Genomic DNA, 23706 nt, shown 5'->3' on the forward strand with positions numbered 1-23706 from the left:
CCCCTCGACCTAGGGTTCTAGCTTTCCAAGTTTGCTTACAGGTTAGCTGCTACTCAAGGCAGGGAGAGCAAGGTTTCCTTCTAAAGCTTTCTCAGCCTCCAGTACTAAAGAATTCCTGGGCTCTAATAAGCTGGCCAGGACGCTGCGGAGGCAGCTGAGGTCGGGTTTCCTCTCCTCCCCCTCTAGGAAGTGGTCCCGCCTGGAGGTTGGGGGGTGGGGGTAGGGGGGTGGAGTAAAAAAGTGTCTGGATGGGAAAGTAAATAAATGCAAGGCAAATAAATAAAGAAAATGCCCACAAGCAATTACTGGGAGGAAGTGACATTTTTATGTAAGTCACTTTTCTGACGGACACCAGGCCTGTTTGGCTGAGAGTGCCGTGGGAATGCTTGGGGGGCGGGGTAGGGAGGTCGTTGTAAGGCTCCCGACGCACAGCCGGGTGCGGAGACGACCGGGTCTCGTGGGCTGCAAGTGGCACCCCCTTCTCCCTCGCAGCTCCTCCCGGGTGCCCCCAACTCCAATTTAGAGCGAGTTACGGCTTGAAGCCCCCCAGGCAGAGCTTCTCCCCCCCCCCCCCCGAGGCCTGGCCGGGACTCCCAGGTGGGTCCCCCGCCCGCCCCGCGTGCGCCGGGCTGGGCCGGCCCCTGGGCGGCGTCACGGCAGCCAGGGAGGAGCGCGGGCGGGGAGCGCGCGGAGGCGGGCGCTGCGCGGGAGGGTCGCCGCCGCGGATCGCAGGCCGGTGCGCGCGGCCGAGCGGGCGGCGGCGGTGGCGGCGGCGACGGTGGTGGTGAGGAGGGCTCGGCGGCAGGCAGGCTCGGGGCTCCCGGGCCGGCGGGGTCCGCCGGGTCCAATTGCGTCCGCTGGGTGGCGGGAGGAGGGAGCGGTGCAGACAAAGAGCGGCATCTGGGCGGGCGCAGCGCGGCCGCCGCCCCGGGACTCGCGCTGCTTGCCCTCCGGCCTCCGGCGTGCACTGTGCGGCGAGGTAAGGCGATGGCGGGGGCTGCAAACTTGGGCCGGTCCGTAGAGTTGGAAGAGAGGGGCGGGCGGGCCGCGGCCGCCCGGGGAGGGCCAGGGAGCGGCTACCCCTGCGCACCCGGCCGGTGCCCTCAGCCCCGCCGCGGCCTGGCGTCCCCGGGCACCCGCACCTCGGATACACACCTTCCTGCGAGCCCTCGCCTCCCTCAGCCTGGGGCTGGCGTGGGGGTGGGGCGCCCTCCGCGGGCGGACTCGGGGGACCAAGGACCGAAAGCCCTCGGGAACACGAGCCGCCCTGGCCTGCGGGCGGGCGTGGGACCGAACCGTGGCCAGGTCGCCGGGAGCGCGTGCCTGGGAAGAATAGCCTGGGATCTGAGGGCCACAGAGCTAGGAAGCGGGAGGCTGCGATGGCCAGGGAGAACTTAACAGTATTTAGAACTATTCGTGATCCGGCACAAAGCTGCTGTCACGTTCCATAAAGGAGGTCCTTGCCTCGGCGCAGGGCGCTTTTGTGCCTGGTTCCTTCCAGTCCCTGCGCCCGGTCCCGCATTTCCAAGACTTAAACCTCCTCAGCCAAAGTTTTTCCCAGTTGCTCTGCCCCCTCAGTTTATTCAGGGCGATTAAAGCAAGTGGTTCTGCAAGAATTTGATGTGTGACTTTTAATGCCCCGATGGCACCTCCCTTTTGAGCGCTGTTAGCTTGGCATTGTGTGGAGAGGTTGGATTTGCAAAACGCTGTTATTTATACACAACAGCGATTCTCCCGGAAGGTGTGCGCGGGTGGTGGTTAATGGATAGCAGACGTGACTTACAGTAGTATTGTGAACAGCTTGGGGACACAGCTGGGTGCCAAGTGCAGTGGTCCCTGCCACCCTAACCCATTCAGGTCGGCCGCTTCCTCCTTATTTGGCTTTCCTTATTTTGCGAACAGGTTTAAGGCCAGTCTTGCCAAGTTTGCGTCTCTGTGTGGGGTGAACAGGTCCGACTTTGGGCTGGAGGTGCACAGGCCCTGTTCCTTGGTTGACCCAAAAAGAAACAGTCCGTTGGCCAGTGGGCGTGGCTTGCTGGTACCCTCCCCTGGAGACTTCTCTGCTCCTCACCCAATACTTGCTTTTCAGCAGAGATTTTGAGGAGGAATGAGAATAATTTTGGGTGTGTTTCCAGCCTGGGTTTTTTTTTTTTTTTTTTTGGTATAGTTAGCCACGGTGGTTTTTCTAGTCTAAAGGTCACTACTTTATCAGAACATCTCAACTGTGCTTTGGGCACTCCCTCCATTCACTTTCCAAGTGTTTATAGATAGAGACTTAGAAACCGGACTTTCTCGTGCATGTGCCGGGTTTATGTAGTGAAGGCAGCCAGTGAACACAATGGAGAAGGTGCACTTTAGACAGATAAGGTTTTACACCTTCGGGTTTTTCCTAAGTGACCGAAAGAGACAATCCTCCCTTAAACTTTCTCACCTCCTGGTAGGTTAGTGTAGTTTTGATTGGAGAACGTAAAGGTCCCTATGATCTGAAGCTGAAATGAGAACGTCGTGCAGCTGTAAAGCTTTGAGTTACAGCTCACTGCCTGTCTTGCTCTCGGTTTCTTAGATGTACTTGAACGGAGCCCCAGTTTCAGGGTTGGAAGTTGCTCTGTGAGCTCTTGATAGGTGATTTGCCCATCGGTGGAGAGACTGACCCCTTTAAAATGGGTAGAGCTTATAAAAGGTGGTTTCCAGCTCCTTGTAGTCTTTTCAGTCCATTTCCAGGCTTTCAATTTTGCTTTCCCCATGGGTCCTTGCTTCAGTCTTCTTCCTCCCTTTCTCTTTGACCCAGGCATGTTCCTGACCTCTGTCCTGTACTTTGGGGTACTGCACATTCCTGACAAACAGCACCCAGGTGTTTGAGAAATGTGCTTTCATCCTTGTTAAATCTCTCTAGATCTTTCCTTGGTGGAGGAGACCGGATGACCCCTTGAAATCATCCCGGAGATTCACTGATTGCATAGCGACCTGGAGTCCTTTATTTGATCACTTGCATTAGCTTAATTTGCCCTGGCAAGACCGGGCTTGGTTGCTTTGTAGGGCACACATGCTTCTAACTGACTGGCTTGCAGTGTGCACTGGGGCTGACATGACTCGTGGAAATGATTTTCTGATGTTCATAATGAGCCTTAATGACTGAAGAATTCAAGGCTGCTTGTTGCAAGTGCAGAGCCCTGTAGTGAGCAGTGGCTGGGGAAACTTGTAAGCTCACTTTTCTTAACAAAAGGACCAGGAAGCTTCCCCTAGAGACTTAGGAAGTTAGTTTTCCCATCCAGAGGGACTTCAAATGTTGCTTTGGAATTGTTTCTCTTAACTAAAAAATGAGTGATAGAAACATTTCTCAAGGTGTTTCCAAGGGACATAAGTGAAAAAAAAAATGACGCCATTTGTGCCATTCTGTGTAAGTTAGGCAGCCTTTTAAAACAAGCTATCAGAGGTATGCAGCCATGGTGAACAGAATGCATTTCTTTAGGCCATCAGAGTAGTGCAATTTTTAAAAAGACTTTTTTTTTTTTTTTTTTTAATTTTCAGCAGTTGACTTTGAACAAAACACAGAGAACATGATGGTAAAGCCTTTTTAGAGAATCACATCCTCGGCTCCCCAGTTCCCACCCCACTTCCTGCCCGTTCCCCTGGAGTTCACTTCCACCTGAAATTCTCAGTCCTCCAGGCCATGACAGTGAAAACTGTGTCCCTTAGCTCGACATAGCCGTACCACATTAGGGCCACAGTGGTATTTCCATCTCTGACTAGTACCCGTGTGAGTAGCCAAAGGTCCTTTTCTCAGATTTTATGGCTGTCTTAAATTTCATCTTTTTGAAGGGCCATTTCTCTCCTGTATTTCACCATCTTCCCTCTCAACTAAGAGGCAATGATCTTTCTTGATAGTTTCCTTTGGACATTTATGACCTTCTTCCTAGTCGTCTTCATAATTTCTTACCCTGGTATAGGCTGGAAGGTGTTGATCATAGCATTTGATCCATAGTTCATGTGTGACAACACATTTCTTAGCACATTGTTGATTTCTGACCTGTGTTATTGAGGTTGGTGATGAAATCAGAATCTTAGGTTCTGCTCAGAGTCTTAACTACTACACCACAACATTGGTCTCTAAGACTTTTGAGACAGTGAGGGGATGTGATCTGGTGGCCTTTAATTTGGTAAATTCTCTTGCATGGCAAGTCATTTGTAGTTCTGCAGTGAAACTTAAAAAAAAAAAAAAACAAAAAAAACAAACCCACGAAATTCCTTTATATCCCCCTGTATACACCCTGAAGGTAATCTTACATAATCCATTTTGTGCACCTGCATTGTGACTGCCCTTTGTGGAGCTAAACAAACCCCAGCCCAGAGCTCTGTGGTGGGACTGAATGGTTTTGTTATTGTGAGATGTTTTCTCACTGTACACTGTCCTCAAACTTGATCCTTCTGCTGAAACTTCTGGAATGCTGGGATGACAGGTGTGCGCCGTGCTTGAGTGTTGGAGTTTTTCAGTAGGTGAGGCTGCCCATCAGCCTGATGTGATAGCTCTGACCAACGCGCTGGTCGTGTTGCTAGGAAGTAGTTATTGATTAGTACTCCCTTTCTACTGTCTGTATTTGGCAATATACATACACACACACACACATACACACACACATACACACACACACACACACACACACACACACACACACACATATATATGTATATATATATAATTAAAAAGAAGGTACGTGTTTACTCAGAATTTAATTGTAGGTTGAAGATCTGTAACCTGAAAATCTGGTCTGCAAATTTCGTGACTTCATTTTTCTTTACAGCTGAATAGCATCCTACCATATATGTGCCACATTTTTATTGTCTGTTCATCTGCCGAAGGACATTTAGGCTGTTTCCATGTTGTGAATAGGGTGGCAGTGAACCTGGCTGAGTAAGTATCCGAGGAATAGGATGTGTGAGCCCTTTGGGCATGGGCCAAGGAGTGGGTCCTATGTTACATTTATTTTGGTTGGTGTGCTTTTTGAGGACTCTCCCTAGTGATGATAGTTTGCATTTACTCGAGTAGTGGATGAGGATTCCTCTTCTGCAACCTCACCAGCATTTGCTTTGTTGATATAGGCCATTCTGACCACACTGAGATGAAGTCTCAAAGTTGTATACATTTAAATTTCACTGATAACTAAGGATGATTAACACTTTTTGAGAAAGCATTCCCAAAATGAAGGCTTTCTGAACACCAACACAATATGATGCCATACATGGAATATTCCACCCCTGACCTTGTGACAAATTGTCCAAATTCAAGCAGATTAGAAATACTGAGATTACACTCAGGTGCAAATATCAACTATATATGAAACATGTGAATTTTTTGTTTTGACTTGGGTGTTATTTCCTTTAAGTGTGACAAATGCAGGGTAGATCGGGGTGATAGTAAATAACAAATATGTCAGTAGGATAAGCAAATAATTTGCCCAGGAGTTTCAGTCAAGGGTGACACACGTATGTGCTGTACATATCTCAAAGGCTGACACACTTCTGGCCCCAAACCTGTTGGATGGGGAACATACAACCTGGACTGCAATTTCTTTGTATAAGACAGTTTTGGGAAATACATTGGCTAGCCAGTTGTTAAAAGAAGACCCAAACTGCCAGATGACAAGATAAGAATAAGATGTCAGTGTAATTTTGTGGTTTACAAAGTACTTTTTGCTTGTTCATGTTTAGTGTTCTGCGTAGAATGACATTTGGGTCTGACATCTGTGTGAGAAAAATGCCAGGGGTCATGGGCTTAGGTTACTCAGTGCCCTGTCACCTCTCAGAAGGCAGCAGGTGAGGGTTACTGAGTCCCCGAGTTTTGTCATAGCCCTTGGGTGTTGTCTTATAGTTTCTGTTGCTGTGACGAAACACTATGACCAAGAACAATTGGGGAGGGAAGGGCTTATTTATTTACTTACTTATTTCTGGAGGCAGGGGCTGAGTCAGAGAGCACGGAGGCTTGCTTCTGCTGGCTTGCTCAGCCTGCTTTCTTCTAGAACCCAGGGTCACCATCCCAGGGTGGCCCCACCCACAATGGACTGGGCTCTCCCACAGATGTGTACTGTGCTGTGTTTCAGGTATGTGCAGATGTGGTTGGGGGGCAGTTTACCTGTGGAGCCCTTGGAAGAAGAACCATTTGTGTAGGCAGGCAGGAGATATGGCAGTGACTTTGTGTCCTTGCTTTGTTTTTAGGAGCCAGAGTTGCCTGGAAGGTCCTCTAGTGTCCAGGGTATTCATCCCTGCTTAGTGTGGTTTGGTCCGCTTGGTCTTCTGTAGTGGAATACTGCACTAGGTGGCTGAAACAGCAGAGTGAACTTTCTCAGCATCCTGGAAGCAGGAAGACCAAGGTTATGTTGTCTTAATTTGTCTTACTTCCTGTTGGCCCTCTTGTCTTTAATTGGCAGCTTTGTTTTGGTTGTTTTAATTTATTTACTGCAGGTGTATAGAGTAAAGGGTCTCTGCTGGGCCCTTGTCTTCTTAGGAAGGAAGCAGTTCTATTAGATAAGGTTCCCATACTTTATCACTTTTAGCTGTCACCTTCCCCCACTTGAATTTTCTTTGAAAAGAAATTATATGTTTGTGAACATGTGTTTGTCTGTGTGTCTGTGTGTAGCTGTATGCATGTGAGTGTTGGTGCCTGCAGAGGCCAGAGAGTGTGTTAGATGCCCTGAAGCTGCAGTCAGTCAGTTCTGAGCTGCCTGACATAGGTCCTGAGAACCAAATTTGCCCTAAGAGCAGTCTGAGCTTTTAACCAGTAAGCATCTCTCCAGCCCCAATAGGAGAATATTGCTTATTTTGGAGATGGAGAACTCACTATGTATGAATCTCCGACTGGCCTGAAGCTCACTGTGTAGACTGTATGGCCTCAAACTCACAAGATATCTGCCCGCCTCTGCCTTCCAAGTGCTGGGATTAAAGATGTGCACCACCACGCCCAGCTTCAACTATCTTCTTTAATGTTGTGTCCGGATACATTTGGTATTCAACATCTGTTTTTGACCAATTGCAAAACTTTTATCTTTACTAAATAGATACAGTTTTTTAAAAAATTTATTTCTTAGTATAGTTTCCATATCATTAGTGCTATTGGATGTATACATAATCTTGAATTTATGGGATGAAGATCATAGGTGATACAAAAGATTGTGTAAGGTTACAGAAGTGATGGGAACATCTGAAGATTTGGGAACTTCAGTGGTTCTGGAACCATGATGGGGGATGGTATCCTTGCGTCATTATTTGGGGGTTAGAGCCTCAGTGTGTGAATCTGGGGCTACAATTCCATCTGTCACAGTGTAACTGTCTTCTCAAATGGCTAGTCTTAGGACATACAGTTGCTTTCACCACCCAGGTCTGGAATCTGTTTATTTTCCTCTGAGGACAACTGCCAGGGATGGTTTCAGAATAGCTAGAAGTAAAAAGAGACTGCTAACGCCTCATCGAGTCTTGCCCTCAAATCCCACAGCTGGTAAGAAGCACTGGCACTTTGCTTTGAGGCTTTAAGCAGAGTGATTAAAGACAAAAAGGCTTGACACAGTTCACTGTGAACGCTTGCCTTCACCATGCGGTGTGGCTGTGGGCACTCACTGTGGTTTGTTCCTGGTTTTTCACTATGAGGAGGGACTCTCATAAATACAGCGGAGGACATGGTGGGTTTTGCATGAGAAGGAACGCCTTTGCTGATCCCTCGTGAGAGTAAAAGCATAGGGCAGGGTCTGCTACCTCTGACAGGGCTGTGGTCCTGTGAGCCAGTGAGTGCGTGCTCTTCCTGGACTGTGCACGGTGTTCTTTGGTGAGACACATCTTGTGCTCTGTGTGTGTTTATGACCAAGGATAGTCTACTGTTATAGGTGACCACATTGGAGAGTGGGGCTAACCTGGAACCATTCTCCATCCGCATAGGTTGGTTTGATCATGGTTCCTTTGTTGCTTCATTATTTGGTGTGGTTCATTTGTCTATCCTTTCATTCATTCATTGATACGAACCAGTCATCTTTCCTAATTATTTCTAAAATGTCCAGTGTCTCAAACTATGCTGTCTCCTGGCCTTGCTCTCTGGCTACTGTCCTCTTCATCCATCTGCCAATTCATCCTTGAATTTCCTCTTGTCTCCCCAGTCTGGTTATCAGCCCTATTGATTCTCCCTCCGAAAGATTGCTTTCGCTGACTGCTCTATTCTTTTTTTCCTTTGACTTTGACATCAAAACAGCTTCTGACAACTCCTGCCATCTGTCTTCTCATTCTTTGTGCCCTAACACTCAGTCGAGGCCACTTTTTGCACTTGGTGAGTCTCCATTGCCCCAGCATCCATCTCCCGAGATGTTCTAAGTCCCCGGTGTTGTAGATGTGAGCGTACATACTCACTGTTGTCTTTGGTCTCCAGAATCCACTCTCCCCTAAGCTACTGCCATCTGTACCACATACCCACAGCGGTTTGCTAACTCTGGTCAGGAACTTCTCTTAGACTCTGCTGCCCATTGGGGCTGCTCAGGGCTAGCCCTAGACTGCTGGGCTGATGTGTAGCTGTGGTTTTGCATAGAGTGCAGCAGGATCCTGCCTCTATGGGAAGAGAGATTGTCTGCAGAAAGCCGGGTGGGTGTGTGCCTTTTAACGCAGTGTCTCCTCCCTGTAAATTCCACTTGAAGCCATTGTTTGTTGGTCAGTGCTGTCCCATTGAAATGCCATGTGAGTCACTCACCCATGTGAATGCCAGCCCCAGATGTACCTTTAAAGGATCTCAGGGCTGCATTAAAAGTGTAAAAAGAAACAAGTGCTACTGTCATGTTTTTCTTTACCCAGGATAGTGAGTTTGATTTATGAATATAGTCATTACAAACATAATTAATGTGTGATTAGACTGTTTTTTTTTTTTATTTGATGAAGTCTTCAGAATCGAGCATACAAGGTATATTTAACAGCACATATCCTTCTTAGTGCATTACAAACCTTTTAGAAATGTGCTTTTATTGTAGAGATTTAAATTATCAACATAAATAAGTTTTTACATATTTTTGATCAGTGCTAAGTACTTAATCTATATGTAGGTATAGAAGCTAAAATCATGTTTTTGAGTGGTCTCTCACACTTATATACATGCACACATACACATAGGACCAGACATTGTAATTACTGTTCTAAGCACATTACAGACAATAACTCATTGAATTCTCACAAGACCCGAACATGGCACTTTCTGCCTTTATTCTGGAAAGAAAAAGAAAAAAACGGGGACTGGATTGGCCAGCCAGCTGAGATCTCAGCCACCCAGTGGCTGGTCTGGAATTCCTCCTGTTCTGACCACCTTGCCCTCTAAGCCAGGCCACTATACCTTTGTTAGGATATGTCCAAAATGCATAAAATGGAACGTAAATGTTCATGATAGTTAAGATTTGAGAAATGATGAGAGGCAAAAAAAAGAAGAAATCATTGGTAGGGAGTGGTGCTTGGATGTAGATTCATTCTGGAAACTCCTTATCAGCTCCATTGTGGAGGCGGCGGCTCTGGAGTTGGGAAAGACTGAATGAATAAGACTGCTTCAGCGGCCTTGGAGAGGCGGCTCTGAAGGGTTACACTGCTTTCTGACTACTCCCCCTGTGCCTGTCTGTCATGGGCCAAGGTCTTGAGGATTTCCAAGTATGCCGTAGAAGGCAGGGTTGCCTCTTGGTCTGCATCCTTGGAAGCAGCTGCTCAGACTCCCTTTGGGAACTATGGCACGGGCGTGTGTGTTCCAGACCTTTCCAGACTTGGCCTTTGGTGTTCGGAGGTTACCAGAGTCTTGGGGAGCCTTTTTTCATGAGCCTGGAAAAAAGTGCCTGGAAATGATACAGTCTGCCCATGTCTATCGATTTCCCTTCAAGGATGTCCCTCCGCTTCTTCAGAATGTATGAATTTTGGCTGAGGATGTCTGTAAGTCAACAAATATTTTAATTATATCACTTAGGAGCCTGACTGCAGAAGCATGCTTGCTGTCTTTCCTTTCTTCCTTCTGTCCGCTGTGTCCATTTTATGGCTAATCAGTTTACAAGCTTGTATCAAGCCTGGGTGTGTGAGGAGGGCCAGTCAGAACTGATAATAAATTGTTCTTATTGTTGTGTGTGATGGAAGCCAGCTTGGTGTTGACATAAAAACCGCAAGCTACGTTAGTTTTTTTTTTTTTTTTTTTCCCGAGACAGGGTTTCTCTGTGTAGCCCTGGCTGTCTTGGAACTCACTTTGTAGACCAGGCTGGCCTCGAACTCAGAAATCTGCCTGCCTCTGCCTTCCGAGTGCTGGGATTAAAGGTATGCGCCACCATGCCTGGCTATGTTAGTATTTTTTAAATTAAAATAAACAACTTTTTTTTTTTTTTTTTTTTTTTAAAGCAAGAAATAAAAGGATTCAGAGAGTTATTTTGGAAAGTTTCCAGAATCTTGGCTGGTTAACCAGTGAATTTAAAGAAACAAACTTAGCAGAATCTAGCAAGATAGATAATAAATTGAGTCTTTTCTGCCTATTCTTTTCCCCTTTCTGTGCTTTGGGGATTTCCCTTTATTTCTTCACTCTTGTGTGGGCCTCTGTTCAACCACTGGGCTTTTCTCTGTGGTATATTCACCTGGGTGCACACACTACCCTTTCTGTCCTTGTTCACAGTCTCCCTGGGATCGGCCTTGCTTGGCTTTATAGATTGACTCTTATCCCTTCTGATCAGTCTTCTGCTTTGCCTGGGCAGAACTGAAGTGTGTTTGATGAACTGCCTGTGGGTCAAGAGTCTTGGTGTTCTTTTCAGACTTGATTGTGCCTTGTACCTGATATGCACAGTCATCCAAAGAAAAGAGGATTCTGTCTGCAGTAGAACTGGATTCTCTCTTCACGATTGTGTCTAATGGGTCAGGGGTCCATGCCTGAGGGAGAAAATGTTTTGACATCCTGCATATTAGTACACGCATGGCTTCATCTTCATTTTGGGATCTGATTTGCTATTAGATTTGGATTGGGAAATAGAGACAGTTCACTTTTGCAAATCCAAATTGCTTTTTTCAAGGTTAGTATTTTGAAAATCTTGATGGAGGCTTGAACATCCTTTACCCATGTCTATAAAACTCATTGATTTGCAGCTGAGCAACTTTCCTGTGCTGACAGTTGGTAATAGCTAGAGACACTTGTCATGCTTAGAGGTGCTGTGGGTGGTTAGTGGATACAGGCTGGCTGTTGTAATCCTGAAATACATAAGTCTGTCCCCACAGCCAAGCGTTAACTAGCTCAGGATACCCCTAATCGGCCTTGGCGGGAATGAATGCAATTTTCTCCACATAAGTGTTAAGTTGCTTTTAGGAGACCAATTTTATTTTCATCAACATAGTGAAAGTTATACATGTTTAGAACTCCTGAATACCATTTGTACATCTATGTCCTTAAATATGTAAAGGAGACACTTCTATGTAATTGACTCTTTGTGTGTGTGTGTGTGTGTGTGTGTGTGTGTGTGTGTGTGTGTCTGTAATAATGCCAAAGTTTGTCAGTCTGCTTATCTGTGTCCAGTCAGCATATCTGTACCACATACCTAGGAAGAGCCGATTGTTGCATTGTGACACCTAGCCTAACTGTGAATAAAGTCTATTGCTCTCAGAAGGCCCACTGATGTGGAGTGATAGGGGACCTTTTATCAGTTGCTTAAGCAATGGCTGATCAAAAGACATCTGTTTTCTTAGGAACTTTACACTGATGATTATCCAGAGAGATGTATTTTGTTATTACTAAAGTTCATGGTCTTGAGGGCTCAACCTGGTTTGTTTTGAGGTAGGCACATGCGTTAGTGTTTGAATGTTTGAAGTCTGCTTTGTATGGTCCTTACCCTCTTCAAAGAGAGAGCACAAATACCACAAATTAGACCTTAGGAAGGAGAAGGAAAGGGAAAAGTCTAATTTGGCTGTTAGTTGCTGACTCCCAGCGTCTACACAACTATGGATTAGCCAGCCTAGGATATGATGACTGTCTGAAATTTTTTTTCCCCTTTGTAAACAGGCTCTTTCTTGATCAAGCAGGGGGATAAAGGACCCTAGCAATGTGGAGGAGGCTTGCCAGTTGGAGTTGCCTTGTCTTCGCAGCTGTCTGTGTTGTGTTGATTATTTCCTGTCCTGTCGTCTTCCTCTTTTGACCGAATTTCTTATCACCATTCTTCCGGTTCTGTTACTAGGATGAATACCATAGCAACACAGTGAAATGTCAATGTTCTGAGTTCTTTTCTCTATTCCTATCTCAGATGGCTGAGGATCCTCTGGAAAGTTAATGGTAACTCTTGGGGAACACTAGGAACTTCTGAAGTTAGGTGGGCTGAGCAATGTATGTATCTTTTTGTTGCCTATAGGCTATTCAGTGCCATTTCTTCTTGGAGGGTGGGTAGAAGGAATCTTCTGTTGTGAATTGGATGTTTTGTAGATGAAGAAATTATCCAAACTGGCTGTATGTTCCCAAGTGTGAATGGCTTTCTGGAGAGAGATCTGTAGTGTGGGGATGCTTCTTGAGAGCTGCTGGCCCTGTCCTCCACTGTGGCTTGTCTTTGTAAGCATCTGCCTTAGGTGGGGGATATTTTGGCTTTTCATTATAATTTGAACTGTATTAAATTATGTCATTCTAAACTTGATTAATAGGCTTATCTCAATTTGAACGTCTGAAGTCTTGATTCCTATGCGAAGTAGAGATTCTTTGCTACTGACTTGGCTAGTTACACAATTGCATTTATCTTCTCCTAACACTGTTTTGTGTTTTTGTGAAAGAGGTTGCCACAGTGTTTCTTATAGGACTGCCTTTGGGGCTTTTATAGTTAGTGTGATGTAGTCCTTGATTGGTAGAATGTTTCCTTTAAGAAGCATGAATAAATGATTTAAGTGGCAGATACATGGCCCTGCTACATGTATCAGATCCTCCACAGTGGTTGAGGCTGAAAGTGGGTGGGTGTAGAGGTGACAAATCCTGTTATTTTTCAGACCTCCCTTGTGTGGTGGACTACTGTTGGGATTGTATTTTGAATAAGCAGTGTTCACTTAATATTTATTGATACCAACTGTGTGCCAGGGCTGTGGGAGCCAGCCAGAGATCTACCCCCAGGGAGCCTGTAAACTAGCCTAGAAATTTCTTTCAGTCCACACTCATTTCTGACCTTTAATCACCATCTCCACATTTGCGAGAGAGGAGACACTACACAAAGTCTCTCCCACCCTCCCTAACGCCAACGGAAATGTAGTTCCAGTATTTTGGAGAACTCTTTCCCAAGTTCCTTGGAGGTGGAGGCTAGAGCGGTCACCTGAGAGGAGTTGTTCCTTGGTGGCTGCCTCAACACACTCATCCGCTCATGTAGCTATTTCAAGGACTCAGATGAAAGTCAGACCATTTGTTTGCACACAGTAGACTCTTGTTTTGGGCTTAGCTAAACCTGTTCTGTTTTTTTATTTTTTATTTTATTTTTTTTAATTTTTATTTTTCGAGACAGGGTTTCTCTGTATAGCCCTGGCTGTCCTGGAACTCACTTGGTAGACCAGGCTGGCCTTGAACTCAGAAATCCGCCTGCCTCTGCCTCCCGAGTGCTGGGATTAAAGGCCTGCGCCACCAGGCCCGGCTCCTGTTCTGTTCTTATAATGTAAACTCTGCTTGTCTGTTGCTTATTTACGTTTAAAAAAAATCAGTAAAACTACTTATTTCAGGTTTTAGCTGAATATTGCACTTAGGTCGCACACAGGTAATTTATTTCTTGTTTTGGTTGATAATGGTGTAAGTGCATTAGCTCACATTTTGTTTCTGTTTGTTTTTAATGCATGGTTTTTGAGACAGGGTCTTACTAGGAGGTCCTGGCTGGCCTGGAACTCAAAGAGATCCACCTGCCTTTGCTTCCTGAGTGCTGCAGTTAAAGGCATGGGCCACCTTTTGATTTAGAGAAGGTTTATCCAGTCAGATGTCTGTTTCTTGTGGAGCAGTGGGTGTTGCAGATCAACCCCGCCGAGCTATGGCAAGGACTTGTTTTGTTTTCTCCTAGGTCTGATTTGAGTCAAATACTTCCTTTGAAACTTAAAACTGTTTCTTATTCTAGTTTGGATGTTTCTTTTTACATCAGGGTCCCGAATTTTTGTAAGTGTAGCCTTTCAGACTGCCAGTTTCTCAATCCAGTGCCCAGATCACAAAGGTGGTCTGTAAAACTTTTCCAGAGGTGGACAGATGTCAGCCTTTATTTTTAAAGTTCTGTTTAGCATGGGAAAGCAAACCAGCATTGCTTTTCAACGTAAATAGGGTCTTGGTTATTCATGCTGGAGTAGCCTTCATCTTTGGCTTCAAATGACGAGGGTTAGTTAATGTAAAAGGGGTTTTGTGAAATACTAGTATTAATTAGTGATAGACTGTAGTTAAGGCTTCATGTTTCTCTTGGAGTTCATTTGAGAGTAAACCAAGTTTGATTTGGAGATAGGAGGTTTGTGATGGATTAAAGGTAGAACAATGTTGGATTCCTGGTTTGGTGCCTTGAGAAAGAGAGACTTTGTATTAAGTCCTTGTTCAGTTTCATTGAAAGTTTGCTTATATAGTCTGTTTATTATTTTATGTATTCAAGCATACACTGTATGTTCTTTTAGATTTCAGTAATGTTAAAAACCTTGTTCTGTTTGATTACGCTGAGCTGTAATGTTTTCCCACCCTCCCTCCCTCCCTTTCTTTTAAGTTGAAAAAGTTAGTATTAAATTCAGGACCTAGAGCCCAGGTCCTTGAGCTTACTGGGCAAAGGCCCTTGCACTGAGCAGTATCCTCAGCCCCACCCCCTTTTTTCCTTGAGTATTGTGATTCACCAGTTTTATCAAAGTACAGTTTGTTGCTGTTCAAAGGCCACCATGGTATTTTGTAAATACATTTTTATTTTATATTTACGTTAGCATGCCCCTCACCCTCCAGTGATGATCTGATATAGCACAAGCTAGCTGTGACTTTGCCATGTAGCCCAGGCTTGAACAGGCGATCTTTATGCTAGCTAGCCCTGTGGGTTTGAATTACCGGTATGTACCTCCATACCCACCTGTGCATTTTAAAATACTTTCAGGTAACTGAGACATAACCGGCCCCGCTTTTCCTCACTTGGTTGTCTGGCATCAGTATAGGGCCCTAGTCATATTTAACGATCAGTGTTGATACAGGATGTTAACAGAAGCCTGGGCTATGTTTAGATTTATATAATTAGTTCCTAACATCTGTTTCTCTGTCCCAGGACCCCACATTGCTTTCAATCCTGTCATCTTTGTTTCAACAGCCTGGCGTAGCTTTGGAGGCTTGTTTCTGGTAGTTCCAAGCACTTTGGGCAGGTTTTGAGGGTTGTTTAGTTTCCTCACGATAAGTTTGGGGTTCCGAGCAGAGAGATGGAAACTCCATTCTCTTCACACCACAGGGGCCGCTGCCCTATTTTTTTCTTTCTTTTTCTTTTTTTTTTTTTTTGCTGTGTCAAGTTGACAGTTACAGTCAGCATAGTTTGCAAGTGTATGCTAACCTCTACCACCTGCTTGGGGTACAGTTTTCTCTAATGTTGAGTTTTTTTTTTTTTTCCTTCTTTCCATCTCTGGTCTTTGGGAAAAGTCAGTTTCTCTACCTGGAATGGTTGTTTCTTTCTTCTTTTAAAGCTTTGTTTATTTAATGTATCACCATTGCTCTCTTCAGACACACCAGAAGAAGGCATCCGACCCCATTACCGATGGTTGTAAGCTACTATGTGGTTGTTGGGAATTGAACTCGGGACCTCTGGAAGAGCCGTCAGTGTTCTTGACCACTGAGTCATCATCTCTCCAGCCTGGAGTGGTTGTTTTTACAGTAGCTACTTGGAACTCTACATGGGAGATGATGTTCAGCCTGCAGGAGACAGTTTTAGTGGCCATAGAAGGCATGGCAACATAGCTCCTTGGCACTGTGGTGGAGGAGGTGAGAGGGTGATTCTTCAGCATATTTCTAGAATGTGGTTTTGGGATATGGAGAAAAATAAATTCTCGGGGTCTGCTTTGGACTTAATGACTTTTTCTCCTGAGACAAATTGGTCAGAAACCTGTTGAGACGAGTTCCCCAGGTGATTCTGATCTCCATGGGAAGTTGAGGGCTTCTGCTATGGATTAGCCCTTCTCCTGACTTGGCTTGCGTGGAGGCCCTGTGCTGCTGTACGCTCTGAATCCTTAAGGTCCGTGCAGGGGCTTTTATTCTCACAGCGTGTGCTGGCTAGTTTTAGGTCAGTTTGACACAAAAATTGGAGTTATCTGAAAGGGAATCTCAACCGAGACAAAGCTTTCCTAAGATCCAGCTGTAAGGCATTTTATTAATTAGTGATTGATGGGGAGGGCAGAGCCTATCGTGGGGGATGCTGTCCCTGGGCTGGTGGTCTTGTGTTCTATAACAACACATGACGAGCAAGCTAGTAAGCGGCACCCTTCCTTGGTCCTGCTTCCAGTTTGTTCCTGTTTGAGTTCTTGCCCTGCCTTCCTTCAGTGATGAACAGTGATACAGAAGTGTAAGCCAAATCAGCCCTTTCCTCCCAACCCGCCCTTTAGTCATGGTAGTCAATAGAAACCCCGGGTGAGTGCCCACCCCGACCCCCAGTTTCTACCACCTCGGTCTGGCTCCCTTTATATGAGCCTGTGCCCCTTCTTTCTAGATAGCTTCACTTCTCAGTTTGATGGTTTCAGGTTTGCAGTAGAGGAAGAAATGAATGACAGTTCTGAGACCGGCTGTAGAAAGGTCTGGGCCAAGGAAGGGAGACTTAGCTAGGTCTATCAGAAAGTTTTGTTTCAAGGGAGGGAGGGAACCTAGACCCCTTGTAGACTGTTCAAATAAGTCAAACCCCTAACAAACCTTTAGTTTGCAAGCTTATCCAGTGGCTATGCTTGAGATAGCTTAACACCTCTCAGGCATATCCACTGGTTGAAGTAGACTGACAGTGACCAAAAATGGTTCTGCAACTTTGGGGTCTAGGTGGTTCTTGTGTTGGGTATTGCTATGGAGGCTCTGGGTAGGAATAGGGTGGTCACAGTGGTCCAGATCCAGTGTGGACTCCAGGTACCTCCAGATATAGAGCTAGCTGACTATACAATGTGTTAGTCTGCCCAGAACCTGCTCTGGCTTCCCTTTGCTATCCAGCCTGCTGTCCCAGTGTTGCAGGAGGCTTTAAGTGTGCTTTGGGCAGTAATAGGCTTAGAAGCTGGCTTGGGAAACATCTTGAAGACAATCTTCTTCTCTGTTGGCTTTCTGATATGAAGTTCTAGAGTACCCTTTGTTGTTGTTGTTGTTGTTTTTAAGTTTATTTTATTTGATTATTTTGTTCTTGAGGGAGAAGAGTGCTTGGCCATTCTCATGAGGAGTGTCTACAAGGTCATAGTTAGGGCCTGTAAGTTCTGTTTGCCATTATTCTCCAGTAGTGGTATCATTTGAGTGTGAGGTTAGGAAACAACTTAGTCTTCTGCATCTCCAAAATTACATAGGTTACAGAGCTTCATTGTGTCCATTTATGTGACTATAACTCATGATGCTGTATTTGTGTATTAAAATGACTAAATATACATTCAATGACGTTTTTTGAACTTGCTGTCTTTTCAATCTGTGCCTCTGTTGTAGCTGATGTCCATTTTGGTCTGCAGATACACACACACACACACACACACACACACACACAGAGAGAGAGAGAGAGAGAGAGAGAGAGAGAGAGAGAGAGAGAGAGAGAGAGAGAAGTGGTGGGGGGAGAGACTCTTACTTTGTTTTAAATAGGATCTCACTGATTTACTAGCACAGGATTCAAACTCCTGGTCTCAAGTAATCTTCATAAGTATTAAAATTACAGGTACACGCCACTGTATCTAGCTACATTTCTGGTGTTGCTTATTTAGTTATTATTTATTTATTTATTTATTATTTGAAACAAGGTCTTTCTAGGCAGCCCAGGCCAGTTATGTAGCTAAGACCTGAACTCACAGAAGTCTGCCTGCCTCTGCCTCCCAAGTACTGGGATTAAAGGCATGGGCTGGGCTATCATACCTAGTTCTGTCTGGTGTTTTTAGAAAGATCAGTACTAGTTAGAGATTACAGATATGAATTTCAGTGGCTTTGTGTGGATATCACTCGACTCCATGACATTTATGGGGCTGGGGAACATTCAGGGCTGGCCTGTGGAACTGGCTGTCTTGGGGCTTTCCTGTCACAAGGCTGGTGACTGGAAAGATGCCTGTGAGAGAGGGGACCGAGCTAGGGATTTCTGCTGATTCTTCATTCAAACTGAGGGAGGCCTGGCCTGAGGGTGTAGGCTCCAGGACTTACTGGGCAAGTGTCAGATTGCAAGCTTGGCCAATTCTTTTTTTTTTTTTTTTTTTTGGTTTTTCGAGACAGGGTTTCTCTGTGTAGCCCTGGCTGTCCTGGAACTCACTCTGTAGAACTCAGAAATCCGCCTGCCTCTGCCTTCCAAGTGCTGGGATTAAAGGCGTGCGCCACTACGCCCGGCGAAGCTTGGCCAATTCTTATGAATCATCTTGAATCTGCCTTCCCTACTTATAGCCCCGGCAAATCGGGAACTCTCTTCTCAGAAAAGGGACTTATCTCTGCTTCAGCCCCAAGATTGAGATCTAAAGGTTTGTTAACGAGGGAGTTGGAGCTGATAATTGTATAGAGTTCAGAGTTATTTCTTAGAGAAAACTTAGCCCGTCCACACTCGTCTGCTGATAACTTCACAGGGAGTTTGTGGACTTGTGATAAAAACCAAAACCCAAACCAGGCCAGCTTTTAGTTCATATATTGTATTTCCTTTAAGTGTGACTTTAGTGGCGCAGTTACCAGAGAAATAACAGGAATTTCCATGTGATCCCATGGTGGCTGTATGCTGAAGGCGAAGGCAGATCCCTTTCTGCTTTCCTTTGATTTCCTGTTAGACCTGCCACTACATCTGGCTGCTCATTGTGCGCATAAAGATGCCCCGAGGTGACCTATGACCATATCTCAAGATTAGTTTGGAATATTGAGTTAGTAACTTATGGTATTTAAATTGCCTAAAACCAAAACCATTTAAAACCCAGAAGGTCCTTGAAAAAGTCTCCAGGCCTCAGTATTGTGCCCCTAGAGAAAGGGCAGGCACATGGCATAGAAGGAACAAACATAATCATGCCTTCTGATGATGTCCTTGCCGCCGGTAGAGGCAGTTCACCTAGGCCTTGCAGGAAAGTAGCTCAATGACCTAACAGAACTCTTCCTAGCCTTGCAATGTGTTACCTACCTTCAGGTAAATAACATAAAATATGTTCTCCAAGGGGGGGGGAAATCTAAAAATAATTTAAATTATAAAAAGCCCCCATTAGCTGGGCGTGGTGGCGCATGCCTTTAATTCCAGCACTTGGGAGGCAGAGGCAGGCGGATTTCTGAGTTCGAGGCCAACCTGGTCTACAGAGTGAGTTCCAGGACAGCCAGGGCTACACAGAGAAACCCTGTCTCGAAAAAAAAAAGCCCCCATTATTATTTTTATAAATAAAGAATTAATTCCATAGTAAGAAATTATATACTGTTCCTTGGTTAAAAGCACTGATGTGAGTTTTGTTTAGGAGGTTATTTTATAGTGTTCTGGTAGTGGGATTGGGCCTTTACAGCCTTGTGATGATATCTAGGAACAGAAAAATGTCAGTATCTTTAAAAGATCTCATGCCTTAAGGCTCTTTGGCTCTCTGGTGTTCTGAGGCAAAGCAGCCCTTGGAGCTTTTGACCTGTGTTTAAAGAAAAATGCTGTGAAAATTCAGTGATAAGAATTGGCACACACATTGCTTGCACTGAGCTTCTGTGGGTGCAGCACTGTAAATACCAGGGGTGAGAAACTCCCTTTAGGGATGCCTCAAAGATGCGTTCTCAAAGCACCCCGGCTACGGCAGTAGGAGCTGATATTTATTGAGTACTTAACAGGGCTGAGCATTTCATACCTGTTGTCTAATTTGATTCTCTCTACAACCTTACAAGGCTGCCCTTGTCCTTGTTTAACAGATGAAGGGGCTGGTTTGAAGAAGCTAAGCAATTTATCCAGTTGCTAGTCTTGGCAGCTTTACTCTGGAGCATTTTCCTGTGGGTGTGTTCTATTTGCACGCCTCTGCCATGGTGCTTGGCTTGGCATTGGCCACAGTCACGATTCCTGGGTGTGTTGCATGTGCATTCTCCAGATTAATGGACGGTGTGTGGTAGGCATCCATAATTATTTTAGCCACGCAGTTTGAGTGGACATGCTCCCTTTTCTGTGGCTGCCCTCCCAGGACTGCTGCTTCAGGGTTCAAGTGCAAAGCACTGTGAAGCTGCCTCAGAATCTGAGAGCCAATCCTGTCTGTCTGGGAAGGAAACCAGTTCTGGTTGTCTAAAGAGAAGCTGGCGGCTTTGCCAGGCAAAAAGATCTGTAGGTGCAAACAGAGCTCCAAATATTTTATTGAGACCCAGATTCATCCCTTTTCTTTCCCTCCTTTCCTTCTTTTCTTACTTACTTACTTATAGATTTATTTATGGGGGCCCCAGGTATGCTAGGCAAGAGCTCTACCACAGAACCACACCCCTAGCCCAAGACCTTGATTTATGAGACACAGTTTTTTTTTTTTTTTGGGCACTTTTTATTTATTTTCTTTTATTGAGTGCATATCTTTATTGTTCTAATTTTATAAATTCATGTGTTGCTAAAATGAGCAGAACAGATTCCTTAAGACAGTGGTGAAGAAGACTCCCCATCTTATAGACATCCTGTTCTCAGCTTCATGTTTGCAGCCTCTGTATTTGGGACCACTGTGTATAACTGTATAATCTTCTCAGTATACACATCTCTCCCTTTGAAGGGACTTCCTGACAACAGATGAGACACTCTTAGCCTTGGCACATCATTTTCTCTTAAGAGCGACTGTTGGCTCTTGTTGATAGGTTGTTCATTGGAGCCATATTTGGGGCACAGAGTTAATGGTAGAGTTGGATTATTATGCTTTTAGTCAGTGGCCAGATGAAAGAGAGGCCTGGATGTTCCTTTGTTTAGTAACCCATTTGCTACACACAAACATCACCTAATGGTGGGGGTGTGCTTGAGAATCTGTCATGTGATTTATGTCACAAACCTAGATGGTACAGGAAAACCAGACAGCCATGTTACACACCTGGAAGGTCTGCATGCGTGTGTGTGTGTGTGTGTGTGTGTGTGTGTTCGTTCTCTTGTTTGTAGTCATGATGACAGCCGTACAAGATTAAATTAAGCACAAGAGAACATGAGGCAATCAGGAGACACAGTAAGCTGTTAAGACAGCAGAGCGGTTATAGTTTGTGTGTGTGTGTGTGTGTGTGTGTGTGTGTGTGTGTGTGTGTGCTATGAGCAGTCATTTATCATCAAGTGTAATGTCCTGCATACAATTGCACATGCATTTACATATGACTGGTAGCACAGTCGGTTCCATCAGCATCTGTGCCAGGGTGGCTGTGACATTACCAGTCTGTAGGATGTTTTGTGTCCCAATGTCCCCTAAGAACCACCGTAACTTAAGTGATTTGTCAGTGACTGAAATTTCATTATGTGGCACATGATTGTTTTTTCCGTCAGCTTGTCATGCCTGAAACAGGCAGATAGCCTACCAGAGGTACTGTTCAGATTGTATGTTTTAGAAGAGGGCATGTTTTGATTGGGTGTCTGTAGGCATGTGTATTGGATATGCAGGCCCAGACTCCAGACTCACAGAGCTTAGTAATAGGCTGTGTATTTTCAGCTGCTACATGGGTACTGTTTATTATGCAGTGTCAGGTGACTAATACAGGACACCAGAGTCGCCTATTTTTATTACTTCTTGGTCAGCATTTGCTACCAAGCATGACTCTTCAAAATTACTATTCTAATTCTCTGTGAGGTTTTTATGGTGTTTCCCCTAATTTTTTTTTTCAAGAGTACAGAAAGTTACTTTACGGGGTACCTTTTTAGCAATGGAAGGCTGAAGAGAAGATGTTGGAGGTGAGAACCAGCGGGTGTGAGATGCCACAGCTTTCGGGGCACAGAAGGTGTGCAGGCCTTCCGGCTGGGACGTGTGTGCTGAGGGCGTGGTCCTGGAGGCACTGGAAGGTGTAGGAGAACTTGGTACCCTCTGTTTTAACCTGCCTTAGATACCTTGCTCTCTGAGGGCTCTTTTCCCTTCCCAAAGCCCATCTACAGTGTGGCCTGTACTAGGAAGCCAGGGATGGGCTTCTGTAGACTGTGGTTCCATCCACACATCCTGCCTCTGCTCCCACATAGGTTTCAGGCCCTCCATTCTGTTTCCTTCTGTGACGAGGCCAGTTAGATTTATTACTAGTTTTAGTGCCTTCAAGTTGGTATAATGATAGACTAGTGCCTTTGTTTTCAGGTTTTTTTTGTTTCTGTTTTTGGATGCATAATGTTGGTCAGACTCAGGAGTGGAGGGAAGTGTTGGTCTTAGAACGCTGACGTCCTTTAACTCCTTCCATCTGGGTTGCGCATAGGTGCACATAGGTCGCTGTGTGAGACCGAGGGTGCTCAGCAGCACATGGAGCCAGGGGCTGCTGCTTCTTCTGGTGCTGACCACAATTCCATCCACAAACCTTGTTTCTGCTTTAGAGGGCCTGCAGGGGTTTTATTCCTTCGGAGTGCTTTGCCATTGCAGGGACTCAATGTAGGTGAAGTCCACCCTCACTCACCAGTGCTGAATGGTCGCGCTTACCTTCCCCTCTCTAGAAAGAGCAAGCCCGGAGTGCTTGATTGCGGAGTCCTGTCTGTTCCTTTCGTTAGATCCCCTTTACTTTAGTGGTGTCATATTGTTGTTGAGCCACTGTAGGCAACCCCATTTAAAAAGTAAAGAGAAATGTATTACTGTAATTTCCCATTCAGTTGTTACCTGTAGTGCAACTGCGAGCACGGACTGCTCGTGATGGACAGTAAAAGCTTAGAAGTTGACATGGAGTTAACTCGGTAGGACTTTATTCTTTCCATTTAGCCTTGTTTCCACAGTAGCTTAACTGCTGTTTTGTGGAAGGTATTTTTGTAGATGTTCTAGCTTGGTGCGCTGATAAGACACATTTAAGAATATCTCTTTCTGAATGTGTGGAACAGTGCTTGGCAAACAGCCCACGGACTGAATCTGTCTCAGCCATATTAGAACCCACCCTGGCCAGGCATGGTGGTACATAACCCTAATGGAGGCAGGAGGATCAGGGATTCAAGGCCAGCCTGGCTAGGAGCCCCTGTCGTAAAGAAAGAAATACACAAAATCAAAAAAGAGAAATAGAAGACAGCCGGGATTGTTCAGTTGCGCGCTGCCTGTGGCCGCTTTCGTGGTAGCATAGTGGGATTGAGGAATTGTGAGCTTGTGACCCACAAGGCCAACAGACTGTGTTTATTAGGCCCTTTCTGGAAGAAGCCTGCTCATCCCGTGCGCAGGAAGTACAGATCTGAAGTGTGACAGTGCTGCTTTGGAGCCTTGCCTGCCCCTTTCTTGGCACCATAGCTCTGTACTCTTTTCTGGGGCAGGAGGAGGAGGCAGCCTTCAGCAGAGGGTTTCTGAAACACTGAGTGGTTCCTGGCTTATACCCTGTGTTTTCATCTGTAGACTTGCTCGTTTCTTCATGGAAAATTTGAGGTAAATTTCAAAGTATCATCCAGTAGAAATAGAGGGCAAGCTGTGTGCAAGCACTACAGGTACAGCATCCGTGACCCCTGTAACCACAAT

The 23706-nt window shown here is 45.3% G+C and overlaps 1 protein-coding gene across 1 annotated transcript in view; it reads left to right on the forward strand.

The window, feature by feature from the left end:
• The first annotated feature begins 779 nt into the window (after positions 1-779).
• Positions 780-23706, forward strand: part of Nck2 (NCK adaptor protein 2) — a 128426-nt gene continuing 105499 nt past the window's right edge. Inside the window, exon 1 of the mRNA XM_021198027.2 lies at positions 780-979. The gene's annotated coding sequence lies outside the window, so the exon portion shown is untranslated. The remainder of the gene's footprint in view (positions 980-23706) is intronic.

Source organism: Mus pahari, chromosome 5, assembly GCF_900095145.1.
Source record: "Mus pahari chromosome 5, PAHARI_EIJ_v1.1, whole genome shotgun sequence".
NCBI classification, from domain to species: Eukaryota; Metazoa; Chordata; class Mammalia; order Rodentia; family Muridae; genus Mus; species Mus pahari.